Source organism: Oryx dammah, unplaced genomic scaffold, assembly GCF_014754425.2.
Source record: "Oryx dammah isolate SB20612 unplaced genomic scaffold, SCBI_Odam_1.1 HiC_scaffold_5, whole genome shotgun sequence".
NCBI lineage: Eukaryota > Metazoa > Chordata > Mammalia > Artiodactyla > Bovidae > Oryx > Oryx dammah.
In genome coordinates this window covers 79,666,444-79,684,078 of record NW_024070189.1, presented here as the reverse complement: position 1 = coordinate 79,684,078, position 17,635 = coordinate 79,666,444, and the positions used below count along the sequence as shown (strand labels likewise).

At 38.4% G+C, this 17,635-nt stretch overlaps 1 non-coding gene across 1 annotated transcript; it reads right to left on the bottom strand.

The window, feature by feature from the left end:
* Positions 1-2,737: 2,737 nt before the first annotated feature.
* Positions 2,738-2,844, bottom strand: LOC120864971. The gene has a single exon (XR_005721298.1). It is a non-coding gene; the product is annotated as a U6 spliceosomal RNA (small nuclear RNA).
* Between the last annotated feature and the right edge of the window lie 14,791 nt (positions 2,845-17,635).

Sequence of the window (17,635 nt, the reverse complement as noted above, 5' to 3'; positions counted from 1 at the left end):
GATTCTGCTTTTCTCTCCCATTTGTTTTTGAGCTCTACCAGTTCACTATTTATTTCTCTGTTTCATTTTTCCTATGTACTTTTTCATCTCTTTTCAATGCTCTTATTTCAAAGGGCCATATCTTTGTTATTGTGACAAATGACTCAGCTTTCCCTCCCCCCTTTTTTAAAAGTCTTAATTCTAAGACAAATAATAAAAAGAAATAAACCAGCATAAAATATGTAAGAATATACCCCAAGGGAACAAAAAGAACCAAAATATATAAAGAAATACTTGAAGAAAAAAATGAAGATAACCAAAAACTATATCAGAAAACTGTACCACAAAACATATAAAGAAAGCAGATGAAGGTCATAAGAAGCTTTTACATAAAACTAATGAAATAAACAGAAAAAGAAAATCATGACTTAAATGAATGAAACAGTCAGTTCAGTTCAGTTGCTCAGTCGTGTCCGACTCTTTGTGACCCCGTGAATCACAACATACCAGGCCTCCCTGTCCGTCACCAACTCCTGGAGTTCACCCAAATTCATGTGCATTGAGTCGGTGATGCCATCCAGCCATCTCATCCTCTGTTGTCCCCTTCTCCTGCTGCCCCCAATCCCTCCCAGCATCAAAGTCTTTTCCAATGAGTCAACTCTTCACATGAGGTGGCCGAAGTATTGGAGTTTCAGCTTCAACATCCTTCCTTCCAATGAACACCCAGGGCTGATCTCCTTCAGAACGGACTGGTTGGATCTCCTTGCAGTCCAAGGGACTCAAAAGAGTCTTCTCCAACACCACAGTTCAAAAGCATCAATTCTTGGGCGCTCAGCCTTCTTCACAGTCCAACTCTCACATCCAAACATGACCACTGGAAAAACCATAGATTAGAAGCATCAAAAAAGGGGGCATTGATACTACTGAAAACAAGGTCATGAATATGCAGAACAACACTGATAAAACTGACCAACATAAAATGAAAAAGTGAAAATACTTCAAAAATAGTAGGAAAAAATGAAAGACTATGACAGATTAAAGCTCCAAAATAGGTGTAACTGATGTTGCTGTAAAAGGACACAGAACAAATAAGCCAGAAGTTTGCTAAAAGATATTACAGGAAAAAGGTTTCCTGAAATAAAATATTGAAAAGGTAAATTTCCCCCTCCAAAACTTATATTGAACAGTCAACCATGAGATTTCAAAGATGGACTTAGAAGATACTATGAGCACCCAAGCCAAAAAAGCAATCAAGTCATTAGGGATGGGGTGCATAATAAACTGAGTTCACTTTCCATGAGAAACCTTCATAGCCAAGTATCAGTGAAGCAAGTCTAGAGGGTTCCAGGGGCAAAAGGATGATGTAGAAATTTTATTTCTAGCCAGTTCTTTCCACAAATAAAGAAAAATAACATCTCAAACATGAGGGAATGCAAGAAGAATTGGAAAAATAATAGTTGATTCCACTCAAATATTAGAGCCATGGTAATTATGAAAAAGTAGGATTGGATGAAAGAATAGAATATAAATATTGTAAATAATAAACATGTTGAACAACCATCTAATTAATAAATATTGAGAAAAATAAAGGAAATGTAAGCACACTGATTTTCTCATTTTCTAAGGCAGATTATCAATGGATATTGTTTAAAGCTGATAAATCAAGCTTATAAATGGACACAATCTTATTTTAGAATATAAATGGAAACACATAAAGACATACAAAAATAATACAACCATGTAAATAAAGTAATATGCATACCCTGTTATTACATAAGGGAAATAATGATTTTAAGTCCCCATAAATCAATCCATAAATTAAGTTGAGGGCCCAGGGTGTGGAGGGGGGACTATTACAGGATTTATTTTTAAGCTAAAAATAATAATAATAAATTTTAAGGATTAGGCCAAAAAGTAAACATGCAAACATAGCTGACCAACCTCTGATCTTAATATAAAAGCTATGGTAATTTAAAAAGATGAATAGATTAGCTTACTGAGAGAATAAAGTCTAAATACATATATGGAATATATACCTATGGAATTCCACATATATATGGAATTTAGTATATGCTAAAAACTATATATTTTGGAGCAGTGGAGACAGATTTATTAATCAACAAAGAGATTTTGGGAAAACTAGCAGCTATCTGGAAATGTAAAAAGGAGATCCCCACCTTACTCCTATTAAAATAAATTCCAAGCAGATCAAGTTTTTAAAAGTTGTAAATACATATTGTTTTTGATCAAGCAATTCCAATTCAAGGAATATTTCCAATTAATATATTTGCCAATAAGTAATGAAAGTGTGAAAGTCAAAGTGTTAGTCGTGTCTGACTCTTTGTGAACCCATGGGCAGTAACTCACCAGGCTCCTCTGTCCATGAGATTCTCCAGGTAAGGATACTGGAGTGGGTTGCCATTTTGTCCTCCAGGGGATCTTCCCAACCCAGGGATTGAACCTGGGTCTCCTGTATTGCAGGCAGATTTTTTACCTTCGGAGCCACCAGGGAAGCCTATGTGCTAATATAGAATAATTTCTAAGATCTATTTTTAAATAGAGATGCAAGGGACAAAACAGTGTGCCCAGTATATTTATTCTTACATAGAATTATATTGTATGATATATATTTGTGTATATATGTACATATACATACTTTAGATATACAAATTTAACATTTATATATATATTTATATTATTTATTAGTTTATACATGCATAGAACATTTCTAGACAATATTTTCAATAATTTTTTTTTTTAAAATATGGAACGCTTCACGAATTTGCGTGTCATCCTTGCGCAGGGGCCATGCTAATCTTCTCTGTATCGTTCCAATTTTAGTATATGTGCTGCCGAAGCGAGCACTATTTTCAATAAATTTAACAGTTGCTTCTGAGGAGGAGGGATTGATGAATTGCTTATCTGGCAGTAGAAGGAGACTTTCCTTTCCTTGCATAACCATTCTATATTATTTGGATTTCTATCATTGGCATATATTACTCTTTGGATTAATAAAGAGATACTTTAAAGCTCCAGGTAGCAGAGAAGTCAGAGAAGCTGTGCACAGAACTGTACTTCCCAGGGCCCAGGCATCTCAGTAATAATATACCTATTGCTCAAGCTACAGGTAACATTGCCACAAGGTATAAAGTGCTTGATTAATTATAAAAGATGCATAGATCTCAATTACAGGAGGAAACCTATTAAAAATTCCAACATATGGAGGCTGAACAACACGCTTCTGAATAACCAACAAATCACAGAAGAAATCAAAAAAGAAATCAAAATATGCATAGAAACTAATGAAAATGAAAACACAACAACCCAAAACCTGTGGGACACTATAAAAGCAGTGCTAGGAGGAAAGTTCATAGCAATACAGGCATACCTCAAGAAACAAGAAAAAAGTCAAATAAATAACCTAACTCTACACCTAAAGCAACTAGAAAAGGAAGAATTAGAGAACCCCAGAGTTAGCAGAAGGAAAGAAATCTTAAAAATTAGGGCAGAAATAAATGCAAAAGAAACAAAAGAGACCATAGCAAAAATCAACAAAGCCAAAAGCTGGTTCTTTGAAAGGATAAATAAAATTGACAGACCATTAGCCAGACTCATCAAGAAGCAAAGAGAGAAAAATCAAATCAATAAAATTAGAAATGAAAATGGAGAGATCACAACAGACAACACAGAAATACAAAGGATCATAAGAGACTACTATCAGCAATTATATGCCAATAAAATGGACAACCTGGAAGAAATGGACAAATTCTTAGAAAAATACAATTTTCCAAAACTAAACCAGGAAGAAATAGACAATCTTAACAGACCCATCACAAGCACTGAAATTGAAACTGTAATCAGAAATCTTCCAGCAAACAAAAGCCCAGGTCCAGACGGCTTCAGAGCTGAATTCTACCAAAAATTTCGAGAAGAGTTAACACCTATCCTACTCAAACTCTTCCAGAAAATTGCAGAGGAAGGGAAACTTCCAAACTCATTCTATGAGGCCACCATCACCCTAATACCAAAACCTGACAAAGATACTACAAAAAAAGAAAACTACAGGCCAATATCACTGATGAACATAGATGCAAAAATCCTCAACAAAATTCTAGCAATCAGAATCCAACAACACATTAAAAAGATCGTACACCATGACCAAGTGGGCTTTATCCCAGGGATGCAAGGATTCTTCAACATCTGCAAATCAATCAATGTAATTCACCACATTAACAAATTGAAAAATAAAAACCATATGATTATCTCAATAGATGCAGAGAAGGCCTTTGACAAAATTCAACATCCATTTATGATAAAAACTCTCCAGAAAGCAGGAATAGAAGGAACATACCTCAATATAATAAAAGCTATATATGACAAACCCACAGCAAACATTATCCTCAATGGTGAAAAATTGAAAGCATTTCCCCTTAAGTCAGGAACAAGACAAGGGTGCCCACTTTCACCACTACTATTCAACATAGTTCTGGAAGTTTTAGCCACAGCAATCAGAGCAGAAAAAGAAATAAAAGGAATCCAAATTGGAAAAGAAGAAGTAAAACTCTCACTGTTTGCAGATGACATAGAAAACACTAAAGACTCTACCAGAAAATTACTAGAGCTAATTAATGAATATAGTAAAGTTGCAGGATATAAAATCAACACACAGAAATCCCTTGCATTCCTATACACTAATAATGAGAAAGTAGAAGAAGAAATTAAGGAAACAATTCCATTCACCATTGCAACAAAAAGAATAAAATACTTAGGAATATATCTACCTAAAGAAACTAAAGACCTATATACAGAAAACTATAAAACACTGATGAAAGAAATCAAAGAGGACACTAATAGATGGAGAAATATACCATGCTCACGGATTGGAAGAATCAATATAGTGAAAATGAGTATATTACCCAAAGCAATTTACAAATTCAATGCAATCCCTATCAAGATACCGGCGATATTTTTCACAGAACTAGAACAAATAATTTCAAGATTTGTATGGAAATACAAAAAACCACGAATAGCCAAAGCAATCTTGAGAAAGAAGAATGGAACTGGAGGAATCAATTTGCCTGACTTCAGGCTCTACTACAAAGCCACAGTCATCAAGACAGTATGGTATTGGCACAAAGACAGAAATATAGATCAATGGAACAAAATAGAAAGCCCAGAGATAAATCCACATACATATGGACACCTTATCTTTGACAAAGGAGGCAAGAATATACAATGGAGTAAAGACAATCTCTTTAACAAGTGGTGCTGGGAAAACTGGTCAACCACTTGTAAAAGAATGAAACTAGATCACTTTCTAGCACCGCACACAAAGATAAACTCAAAATGGATTAAAGATCTAAATGTAAGACCAGAAACTATAAAACTCTTAGAGGAGAACATAGGCAAAACACTCTCCGACATAAAGCACAGCAGGATCCTCTATGATCCACCTCCCAGAATTCTGGAAATAAAAGCAAAAATAAACAAATGGGATCTAATTAAAATTAAAAGCTTCTGCACAACAAAGGAAAACATAAGCAAAGTGAAAAGACAGCCTTCTGAATGGGAGAAAATAATAGCAAATGAAGCAACTGACAAACAACTAATCTCAAAAATATACAAGCAACTCCTGCAGCTCAATTCCAGAAAAATAAATGACCCAATCAAAAAATGGGCCAAAGAACTAAATAGACATTTCTCCAAAGAAGACATACGGATGGCTAACAAACACATGAAAAGATGCTCAACATCACTCATTATTAGAGAAATGCAAATCAAAACCACAATGAGGTACCACTTCACACCAGTCAGAATGTCTGCGATCCAAAAATCTGCAAGCAATAAATGCTGGAGAGGGTGTGGAGAGAAGGGAACCCTCCTACACTGTTGGTGGGAATGCAAACTAGTACAGCCACTATGGAGAACAGTGTGGAGATTCCTTAAAAAATTGCAAATAGAAATGCCTTATGACCCAGCAATCCCACTGTTGGGCATACACACAGAGGAAACCAGAATTGAAAGAGACACATGCACCCCAATGTTCATTGCAGCACTGTTTATAATAGCCAGGACATGGAAACAACCTAGATGTCCATCAGTAGATGAATGGATAAGAAAGCTGTGGTACATATACACAATGGAGTATTACTCAGCCATTAAAAAGAATACATTTGAATCAGTTCTGATGAGATGGATGAAACTGGAGCCGATTATACAGAGTGAAGTGAGCCAGAAAGAAAAACACCAATACAATATACTAACACATATATATGGAATTTAGGAAGATGGCAATGATGACCCTGTATGCAGGACAGCAAAAAAGACACAGATGTGTATAGCGGACTTTTGGACTCAGAGGGAGAGGGAGAGGGTGTGATGATTTGGGAGAATGGCATTGAAACATGTATAATAACATGTAAGAATCGAAATACCAGTCTATGTCTGATGCAGGATATGACACGCTTGGGGCTGACGCGCGGGGATGACCCAGAGAGATGTTGTGGGGAGGGGGGTGGGAGGGGGGTTCATGTTTGGGAATGCATGTACACCTGTGGTGGATTCATGTCAATCTATGCCAAAACCAATACACAATTGTAAAGTAAAAATTAAAAATAAATAAATTAATTAATTAAAAAAAAATAAAAGATGCATAGAGTCAGAATAATATTACACTGCTGTAGGATATCATTTATTCAAAGAGTTAATTCTAGAATCAATGATCTAATATCTTTATTCCAGGCTGTAAAGATAGAAAAGTTATATTCATTACATATGTTCCAGAAAAACAAAATACAGTTTAATAAATTTTTAAATTACTTCAATATTATATCTGGTCTCCTTTATTTGAGGGCAAAGGCTCTGATTTCGAGGCATAATTAGAATAAACTGTGGAAACTATCTGGTGATGTTCAAGGACCACAGAAACAAAAGTCAGAATAATTCTTTTCTGAGCCAGTTTAATATAAAAATTTATTTTCCTAACAAATTTACATTTGCTGCATGGAAAAACATCTCAGTAAAAAGGCAGAGCTTTGGCATATTCTTGATAACTCCTTAAGTTTCAGCACTCCAAAAGGACTTCCTGGTGGCTCAGATGGTTAAGCGTCTGTCTACAATGTGGGAGACCGGGTTCGATACCTGGGTTGGGAAGATCCCCTGGAGAAGGAAATGGCAATCCACTCCAGTACTATTGCCTGGAAAATCCCATGGACAGAGGAGCCTGGTAGGCTATAGCCCATGGAGTTGCAAAGAGTGGACACGACTGAGCGACTTTACCTTTACCAGTAATTTGACATGAACTTCATTTGGGCCATAAAGAAATTAAGGCTCACAGTGTAGCTCACATGAGAATGACATATTCATTCACTCATGCTTTTTTGTTCTGAAAACATTTTGCAATTGAAGAATACATTTTTAAGGTATAGGATGATGGTACATTTGACCTGTGAAAGGTAAATAAAGTAGTTAAGGGTATCATTGCAATTTAGATGTAGTTATTCCATCAAGAAGATTCCTGAAAAACCTGTCATTTCCTAACTGGACTTTCAGTTTAATTTACTATCCTTGTAAAATGGGGAGAAGAGTCAATAGCTTCAGAAAAGCATTTAGTATAGAGATTCTAGGGGTTAGGTGCTATAAAATCAACCGAAATTAAAAAGCATTTGACTAAATAGTGCTGCTGCTGCTGCTAAGCCGCTTCAGTCGTGTCTGACTCTGTGCGACCCCACAGACGGCAGCCCACCAGGCTCCCCCGTCCCTCAGATTCTCCAGGCAAGAACACTGGAGTGGGTTGCCATTTCCTTCTCCAATGCATGAAAGTCAAAAGTGAAAGTGAAGTCACTCAGTCGCTCAGACTCTTTGCGACCCCATGGACTGCAGCCTACCAGGCTCCTCCGTCCATGGGATTTTCCAGGCAAGAGTACTGGAGTGGGGTGCCATCACCTTCTCTGAAATAGTGCTAGGTCTACTATATAATGTTACTTAAACGATTAATATGTATACTGTATTTTCAGTTGTATAATAGAGAACACAAGTACATTATAATTGTAAGAGGAACAGATTAGGGTAATTATTGGAATCTAATAACCACTTGATGTTTTGTTAACTCATCTCAACCTTCCTGCTGATGCAAAAAATATACTTTCTGATATTTCCTGTTTAACAGACTTCTGTCAATCAACACTTTTCTTGCCCCCCACTTTCCCTGACGAAGTCCCACTTTATCTTCTCCCTACATAGATTAGAACACTTCTTTTTCACTATGCTTCAACAATAAAACCACATCAAAAACAGTTATTTCTTGAGTAGTATTTATTTGTAAAACCCTACACTAGGCTCTGTAAAACACCAACATCTTTTAAAATAGCCTTCAGTCTCCTAATGAAAGGATACTAGGGAAAATCTAACTCGGTCCTATTGAGAAGATTCTTGTCATCTGAGCACTTAAGCACCTATCAGATTCACTCACCTGGTAGAGCTGGAATTAAAACATACACATGGACAGGTAAAACAGCCAAGGACAACAGATTAGATTTATCAGATTGGTCCTTAGCCTTAAGTAATCAGAGAGGTATAAACAATAAGAGAACCATTTTATTCTTCAAAATCCTTAAGAGACTGAGGAGACACCGGGAAAAGAGGAATCATGAATGAGACATGAATTAAAAACAGGAAGATGTTTTATAAGCTAATGAAACAAAGAAAAATCCCCTCTCACCATCAAACATAGACCATTAGGAACTAGGCAAGTACCCTTCAACGGAAGAGATGAAATATTTTCAATAGATATTAAACAATCTTAGAAGACATTTGCACACCAGTAAGAAAAAATTTCTTATATAAAACAAACACCACAAATAAACAGAAGCCTCAATTAATTGACTCAGGAGACCAGAAGAGGGAGCTCTCGGGCCCTGCAACAGTAGCAGAGCCCAACTGGAAGAAAATAAAAGACTCCTTTCCTAGCAAGAGATTTCTAGTCTTTCCCATTCTACTCTTTTCCTCTATTTCTTTGCACTGATCACTGAGGAAGACTTTCTTACCTCTCCTTGCTATTCTTTGGAACTCGGCATTCAAATGGGTATATCTTTCCTTTCCTCCTTTGTTTTTTGCTTCTCTTCATAGCTATTTGTAAGGCCTCCTCAGACAGCCATTTTGCTTTTTTGCATTTCTTCTTCTTGGGGATGGTCTTGCTCCCTGTCTCCTGAACAATGTCACAAACCTCTGTCTATGTTCAATCAGGCGCTCTATCAGATCTAGTCCCTTAAATCTATTTCTCACTTCCACAGTATAATTGTTAGGGATTTGATTTAGAGCATACCTGAATGGTCTAGTGGTTTACCCTACTTTCTTCAATTTAAGTCTGAATTTGGCAATAAGTTCATGATCTGAGGCACAGTCAGCTCCTGGTCTTGTTTTTGCTGACTGTATAGAGCGTCTCCATCTTTGGCTGCAAAGAATATAATCAATCTGATTTCGGTGTTGGCCACCTATAGTGATGTCCATGTGTAGAGTCTTCTCTTGTGTTGTTGGAAGAGGGTGTTTGCTATGACCAGTGCGTTCTCTTGGCAAAATTCTGTTAGCCTTTGCCCTGCTTCATTCTGTATTCCAAGGCCAAATTTGACTGTTATTGCAGGTGTTTCTTGACTTCCTACTTTTGCATTCCAGTCCCCAATAATGAAAAGGACATCTTTTTTGGGTGTTAGTTCTAGAAGGTCTTGTAGGTGTTCACAGAACCATTCAACTTTAGCTTCTTCAACATTGCTGGTCAGGGCATGGATTACTGTGATATTGAATGGTTTGCCTTGGAAACGAACAGAAATCATTCTGTTGTTTCTGAGACTGCATCAAAGTACTGCATTTTGGACTCTTTTGTTGACTATGATGGCTACTCCTTTTCTTCTAAGGGATTCTTGCCCACAGTAGTAGATATAATGGTCATCTGATTTAAATTCACCCATTCCAGTCCATTTTAGTTTGCTGATTCCTAAAATGTCAACATTCACTCTTAATCATCTCCTGTTTGACCACTTTCAATTTGCCTTGATTCATGGACCTAACATTTCAAGTTCCTATGCAATATTGCTTTTTACAGCATCAGACCTTGCTTCCATCACCAGTCATATGCACAACTGGGTATTGTTTTTGCTTTGGCTCTGTCTCTTCATTCTTTCTGGACTTGTTTCTCCACTGATCTCCAGTAGCACTGGGCACATACAAACCCTGGGGAGTTCCTCTTTCAGGTTCTGATATTTTTGCCTTTTCACACTGTTCATGGGGTTCTCAAGGCAAGAATACTGAAGTGGTTTGCAATTCCCTTCTCAACTGGACCACATTTTGTCAAGAAAATTAGAGATGCCAAGGGAACATTTCATGCAAAGATAGACACAATAAAGGACACAGATGGTACGGACCTAACAGAAGCAGAAGGTATTAAGAAGAGGCAGCAAGAATACACAGAAAAACTGTACAAAAAAGATCTTCACAACCCAATCGTGATGGCGTGATCACATCCAGAGCCAGACATCCTGGAATGTGAAGTCAAGTGGCTCTTAGGAAGCATCACTATGAACAAAGATAGTGGGGTGATGGAATTCCAGTTGAGCTATTTCAAATCCTGAAAGATGATGCTGTGAAAGTGCTACACTCAACATGCCAGCAAATTTGGAAAACTCAGCAGTGGCCACAGGATGGGAAAAGGTCAGTTTTCATTCCAGTCCCAAACGAAGGCAATGCCAAAGAATGCTCAAACTACCGCACAAATGCACTCATCTCACACACCAGTAAAGTAATGCTCAAAATTCTCCAAGCCAGGCTTCAACAATACGTGAACCGTGAACTTCCAGATGTTCAAGCTGGCTTTAGAAAAGGCAGAGGAACCAGAGATCAAATTGCCAACATCCGCTGGGTCATGGAAAAAGCAAGAGAGTTCCAGAAAAACATCTATTTCTGCTTTATTGACTATGCCAAAGCCTTTGACTGTGTGGATCACAATAAACTCTAGAAAATTCTGAAAGAGACAGGAATACCAGACCACCTTACCTGCCTCTTGAGAAATCTGTATGCAGGTCAGGAAGCAACAGTTAGAACTGGACATGGAACCACAGACTGGTTCCAAATAGGGACAGGAGTTCGTCAAGGTTGTATATTGTTACCATGTTTATTTAACTTATACTCAGAGTACAGCATGAGAAACGCTGGACTGGATGATGCACAGCTGGAATCGATTGCTGGAAGATATATCAATAACCTCAGATATGCAGATGACACGACCCTTATGGCAGAAAGTGAAGAACTAAAGAGCCTCTTGATGAAAGTGCAAGAGGAGAGTAAAAAAGTTGTCTTAAAGCTCAACATTCAGAAAACTAAGATTATGGTATCAGGTCCCATCACTTTATGGCAAAAAGATGGAGAAACAGTGGCAGATTTTATTTTGGGGGGCTCCAAAATCACTGCAGATGGTGACTGCAGCCGTAAAATTAGAAGATGCTTACTCCTTGGAAGATAAGTTATGACCAACCTAGACAACATATTAAAAAGCAGAGACATTACTTTGCCAACAAAGATCCATCTAGTTAAGGCTATTGTTTTTCCAGAAGTCATGTATGGATGTGAAAGTTGGACTATAAAGAAAGCTGAGTGCTGAAGAATTGATGCTTTTGAACTGTGGTTCAAAAAAGAGAAGACTCTTGAGAGTCCCTTGGACTGCAAGGAGATCCAACCAGTCCATCCTAAAGGAAATCAGTCCTGAGTACTCACTGGAAGGACTGATGTTGACGCTGAAACTCTAATATTTGGCCACCTGATGCAAAGAGCTGATTCATTTCAAAAGACCCTGATGCTGGGAAAGATTGAAGGCGGGACAAGGGACGACAAAGGATGAGATGATTGGATGACATCACCAACTCAATGGACATGAATTTGAGTAAGCTCCAGGAGTTGGTAGGGACAGGGAAGCCTGGCATGCTGCAGTCCACGGGGTCGCAAAGAGTCGGACACAACTGTGCAACTGAGCTGAACTAAACTTCCTTGCTGGAGCTCAGCCAATAAAAAGCCATGGACTCTGTATACTAGTCCTCTCAACTTCCTCTTCTGAGAGTGTTCCTCTCAGGAAGAACACTCTCTTTCCCTTGCCCTGTTGGGACTTGCACGTGGATCGCTATGGTCTTAGCTCTGCAGCTCAGTCATGTCCAACTCTCTGTTCATGGAATTCCCCAGGCAAGAATACATGAGTGGGTTGACATTTCCTTCACCAGGGGATCTTCCTGACCCAGGGACTGAACCCAAATCTCCTGCATCTCCTCCACTGGGAGGCGAAATCTTTACTTCTGAACCACCTGTAACCAACCCCAAAGAGCAATTTTCTGCTCATCTCAAAGAACCGGCAGTTTATTTGTTTTAGGTCAACATTTTCATGGCTTTATGGAGACCAGAAAAGACTCCCAGTGGCTCCAGGGCTAGTGAACAGGTGTGACATCCACACTGTCACCTCACCTAAGAGGCCTGCCTTGTCAACCCTGGAGTTTAAAGGCACAGCTTTCTCCTGGATCCAAACTTATTCCCACTTTGCATCTGAAGCTCTTCAGGCTTTATTTGGGATCTACTTTAAAGGTTTGGTCATTTCTGGTTAAGCCCTTGCTCTGTATGCAAGTGTTCATGTGGTACTCAAGTATGAGTTTGCGATCAGATTATTTCAACTGAAACTGGCCAAGAAGCATTCAGTCCTTTCCTTCAGCAATAGAGGTGTTTCAATGAAATTTCACCATTTTTCAGCCTTCACCCTGTTCCTTTGGAATAGGGGCTATTCTATGGGGACTAACTGAGAAGGTTCTAGTCTGGCTTCTCTGAGCAAATTGTTCCCTTCAAAATGGCTCGTATGAAGCCTGCAAGTTAAGTTGTTTGAACTCTTTAAGGTCTTTGAGCTGTAAGGTTAACTGCTTAAAAATTATTCTTTAACTCTGGAGAAAAATCTCTGAGAAATGAGATTTCAGTTAAAATTTGAGGGTGCCCCCCACCACCAAAATTCCCTGATAGCTCAGATGGTAAAAAGTCTGCCTGCAATGTGGGAAAACCAGGTTTGATCCCTGGGTGGGGAAGATCCCCTGGAGAAGGAAATGGCAACCCACTCCAATATTCTTTCCTAGAAAATCCCATGGATGGAGGAGTCTGGCAGGCTACACACCATGGGGTAGCAAAGAGTCTGACAGGACTGAGGGACTTCTCTTTCACTTTCCCCTTCCCGCACCACAGGGACTGCAGCTGATTTCTAAATGCCTGGACCAAAAATATTGCCATTGCTCCTTCTAAATCTTAGATCCAGCCTTTTTGTAACTCAAACTCTTAACCCTTTGAGACAGTCAGAGGATGCCCAAGGCACTTGCCTCTTGCCTCTTCTGACCGGCAATTGACAAAAGGAAACATAATCCGATATTGTAAAGATCTAACTGTTCTATCAACATTAAAAATAACCATGTCTTGGTACTTCTCTGGTAGTCCAATGGTTACAACTCCATGCTTCTACTGCAGGGGCTCAGGTTTGAACCCTTGTTGGGGAACTAAGATCCCCCATGCCACAGAGCATGGCCAAAAACAAAGAAACAAGATTGGTAGAACAATCTTTCACAGGGCACTCTTAGGAGACTTAAGCACCACACCTTGCAACCTAGAGGTTTTCTCTACTGAAAATAACATAGCCACAGAAACTCTCTGCAACCTTATTGGTACTGCTAACCAATACTGGTTAAGATATATCCATCTGAATGCAGAGTTCCAAAGAACAGCAAGAGATAAGAAAGCCTTCCTCAGTGATCAATCCAAAGATCAATGCAAAGAAATAGAAGAAAACAGTAGGATGGGAAAGACTGGAGATCTCTTCAAAAAAATTAGAGCTACCAAGGGAACATTTCTTGCAAAGATGGGTCCAATAAAGGACAGAAACGGTATGGACATAACAGAAGCAGAGGATATCAAGAAGAGGTGGCAAGAATATACAGAAGAACTACACAAAAAAGATCTTAATGACCCAGATAACCACAATGGTGTAAATCACTCACCTAGAGCCAGACATCCTGGAATGCAAACTCAAGTGGGCATTAGGAAGCATCACTATGAACAAAGCTAGTGGAATGATGGAATTCCAGTTGAGCTATTTCAAATCCTAAAAGATGATGCTGTGAAAGTGCTGCACTCAATATGCCAGCAATCTGGAAAACTCAGCAGTGGCCACAGGACTGGAAAAGTCAGCTATCATTCCAATCCCAAAGAAAGGCAGTGCCAAAGAATGCTCAAACTAACTGCACAATTGCACTCATTTCATGTTAGCAAAGTAATGCTCAAAATTCTCCAAGCAAGGCTTCAACAATACATGAACCAAGAACTTCCAAATGTTCAAGATGGATTTAGAAAAGGCAGAGGAACCAGAGATCAAATTGCCAACATCTGTTGGATCATAGAAAAAGCAAGAGACCCAGAAAAACATTTACTTCTGCTTCATTGACTATGCTAAAGCCACAGTTCACAATGAACTGTGGAAAATTCTTAAAAGAGATGGGAATACTGGACCACCTGACCTGCCTCCTGAGAAATTTGTATGCAGGTCAAGAAGCAACAGTTAGAACTGGACATGGAACAATGGATGGTTCCAAATTGGGAAAGGAAAATGTCAAGGCTGTATACTGTCATCATGCTTATTTAACTTATATGCAGAGTACATCATGTGAAATGCTGGGCTGAATGAAACATAAGCTGTAATCAAGATTGCCAGGAGAAATACCAGTAACCTCAGATATGCAGATGATACCACCCTAATGGCAGAAAGTGAAGAGAAACTAAAAAGCCTCTTGATGAAAGTGAAAGAGGAGAATGAAAAAGCTGGCTTAAAACTCAACATTCAAAAAACGAAGATCATGGCATTCAGTCCTACCACTTCCTGGCAAATAGATGAGGAAAAAATGGAAACATTGAGAAACTTTTATTTTCTTGGGCTCCAAAATCACTGCATATGGTGATGCAGCCATGAAATTAAAAGATGCTTGCTCCTTGGAAGAAAAGCTATGACCAACCTAGGCAGCATATTAAAAAGCAGAGACATCACTGTGTTGACAAAGGTCCATCTAGTCAAGGATATGGTTTTTCCAGTAGTCATGTACGGATGTGAGAGTTGGACCACAAAGAAGGCTGAGCACTGAAAAATTGATGCTTTTGAACTGTGGTGTTGGAGAAGACTCTTGAGAGTCCCCTGGAGTGTAAGGAGATCAAACCAGATAATCCTGAAGGAAATCAGTCCTGAATGTTCATTGGAAGGACTGATGCTGAAACTCCAATACTTTGGCCACCTGATGTAAAGAACTGACTCACTGGAAAAGACCCTGATGCTAGGAAAGATTGAGGCAGAAGGGGACGACCTAGGATGAGATGGTTGGATGGCATCACCAACTAGATAAGGCATGAGTTTGAGCAAGCTCCAGGAGTTGGTGATGGACCGAGAAGCCTGGTGTGCTGTAGTCCATGGGGTCACAGAAAATCAAACGTCACTAAGCAACTGAACTAAACCAAACCTGGTACTACTAATGTCCAGGGAATAGACTCTTGAATTCATGTGATACACTGAAAGGAAGCACCAAAATCGACTGGACCTACACATCATTTGGTAACCTGAAAGTTAAGACTTCCTGGAATCAAAGCAGATAGTAACTGATGAGATGGCTTTCTTAACATATCCAGATGGGGCTGATGATGATGATGACATAATACATCAAATGATCTCCAATGTCTATGACCTTGATAATATATGAAGTTCAGATAAAACAGTCCGAGTTTTCACTCTTACTCTTCATTATTACTTAAATGTGGCCTTATTAGTTTCCCAATATGACCACTTACTCTTCCATAAGAGACACTAGGACAGAAAGGTCCATCCTGGCACTGAAGGACAAAAAGCCTCTAACACTGGAAAACCTGACTCTCATGCATGATGCTTGCAGGTTGAGGTCTTCATCAAAAGGGAAAAATGTAAAGAAATTAATAAACAGGAATCTCATTCAAATAGAGTCAAGACACCAGCAGGGAAAGCTCTCATGCCCTGCAACAACAGCAGAGTCCAACAAGAAGACAGACTCCTTCCCTGGCAAGGACTCAGCCAATGAAAAGCACTGGACTCTGTTCTTTGTAGCCACTCACCTTCATTCCCCCCTGTATAAAACTGCTCTGTTTCCCTCGCTGAGTGGGGACTTGTACGTGGTTCACCATGACAGTAGAGCCCAAACTGTAATTCTCTGCTGATTCTAAATAATTTCATTTTCGCTGGAGAACTACCTAGTAGGTTATTTGTTTTAGGTTAACACCTAGGGAAAAATGGCTTCCTGCCTGGCCACCGTAAGATGATGGCTCAACAGCAATAAGACATAAATAGATTTCAACAATTAGAGATCCACATGTAAGATTCATTTGAACCTTCACATCACATATGAAAATGAAATCAAAATGGATAAAAGACCTAAATGTAAGAGATACTACTGTAAAACTTTTAGAAAGAAACACAGGTGAAAATCTTCTTCATCTTGAGTTAGGCAATGGTTTAGCAAAAGCACAGGCAACAAAAGAAAAAAATTAATTTAACATCAAAATTAAAAATTTTTCTGCATTAAGCACAGTATAAACAAAATAAAATACAACCCTGATGGGAGAAAATGTTACAAATATAAAACTGATAAGGGTCTAGTATCCAGAATACAAAAAAATTCCTACAACTCAAAAATAAAAAGAGAAATGACTCAAAAATAAGCAAATAACTCAAACATACATGTCACATGTCTCTAATATATATACAAATGGTCAATAAACACAGGAAAAGATGCTCAACACTATTAGTCAATAGAGAAATTCAAACCAAAACCACAATGAAATACCACTTCATACCCACTAGGATGGCTATACTTAAAATATATTCTGAAAAATGAAAAGTAACAACTGTTGACAAGGATACGGAAAATATGTAATCTTCCTATGTTTCTGTTGGTGGGAATGAAAAAAGTATGACTGCTGTGGAAAAGTTTGGTTGGCAGTTGCACAAAATGTTAAACAAAGTTACTATGTAATCCTGAAATTCTATCTGAGAAATCTGAGAGCCTAACTACACAAAAGTGTGTACACCAATGTTAATAGCATCGCTATTTATAATGGACAAAAGGCAGAAACAATCCAATGTTCCTTAATTGAAGAATGGATAAAGAAAAATGGTACAAACATGTAACAGAGTATTATTCAGCCAAAAAAAGGAAGAAGTACTCTTACATGATACAACTAGGATAAACCTTGAAAACATTAAGCTAAAAGAGAGAAGCCAGTTTCAAAAGGCCACATACTATGTAACTGCATTTATTAAATTTGCTTAATTGTAATTGAAAGATAAGCACTTTACAATATTGTGTGGCTGCCACACACCAAGATGAATCAGCCATAGGTTTACACATGTAGTTGCATTTAGATGAAATGTTCATTATAGGCAAATCAGTCGAGACTGAAAGCAGATTAGGGGTTGCCAGAGGCTGGGGTCTGGAGAGGGAAGGTAAGTGACTAATGGGACAGGATTTCTTTTGGGAGTGATGAAAATGTTCTAGAATTAGGCAGTGATATTATGTGCATGATGTAATTAATG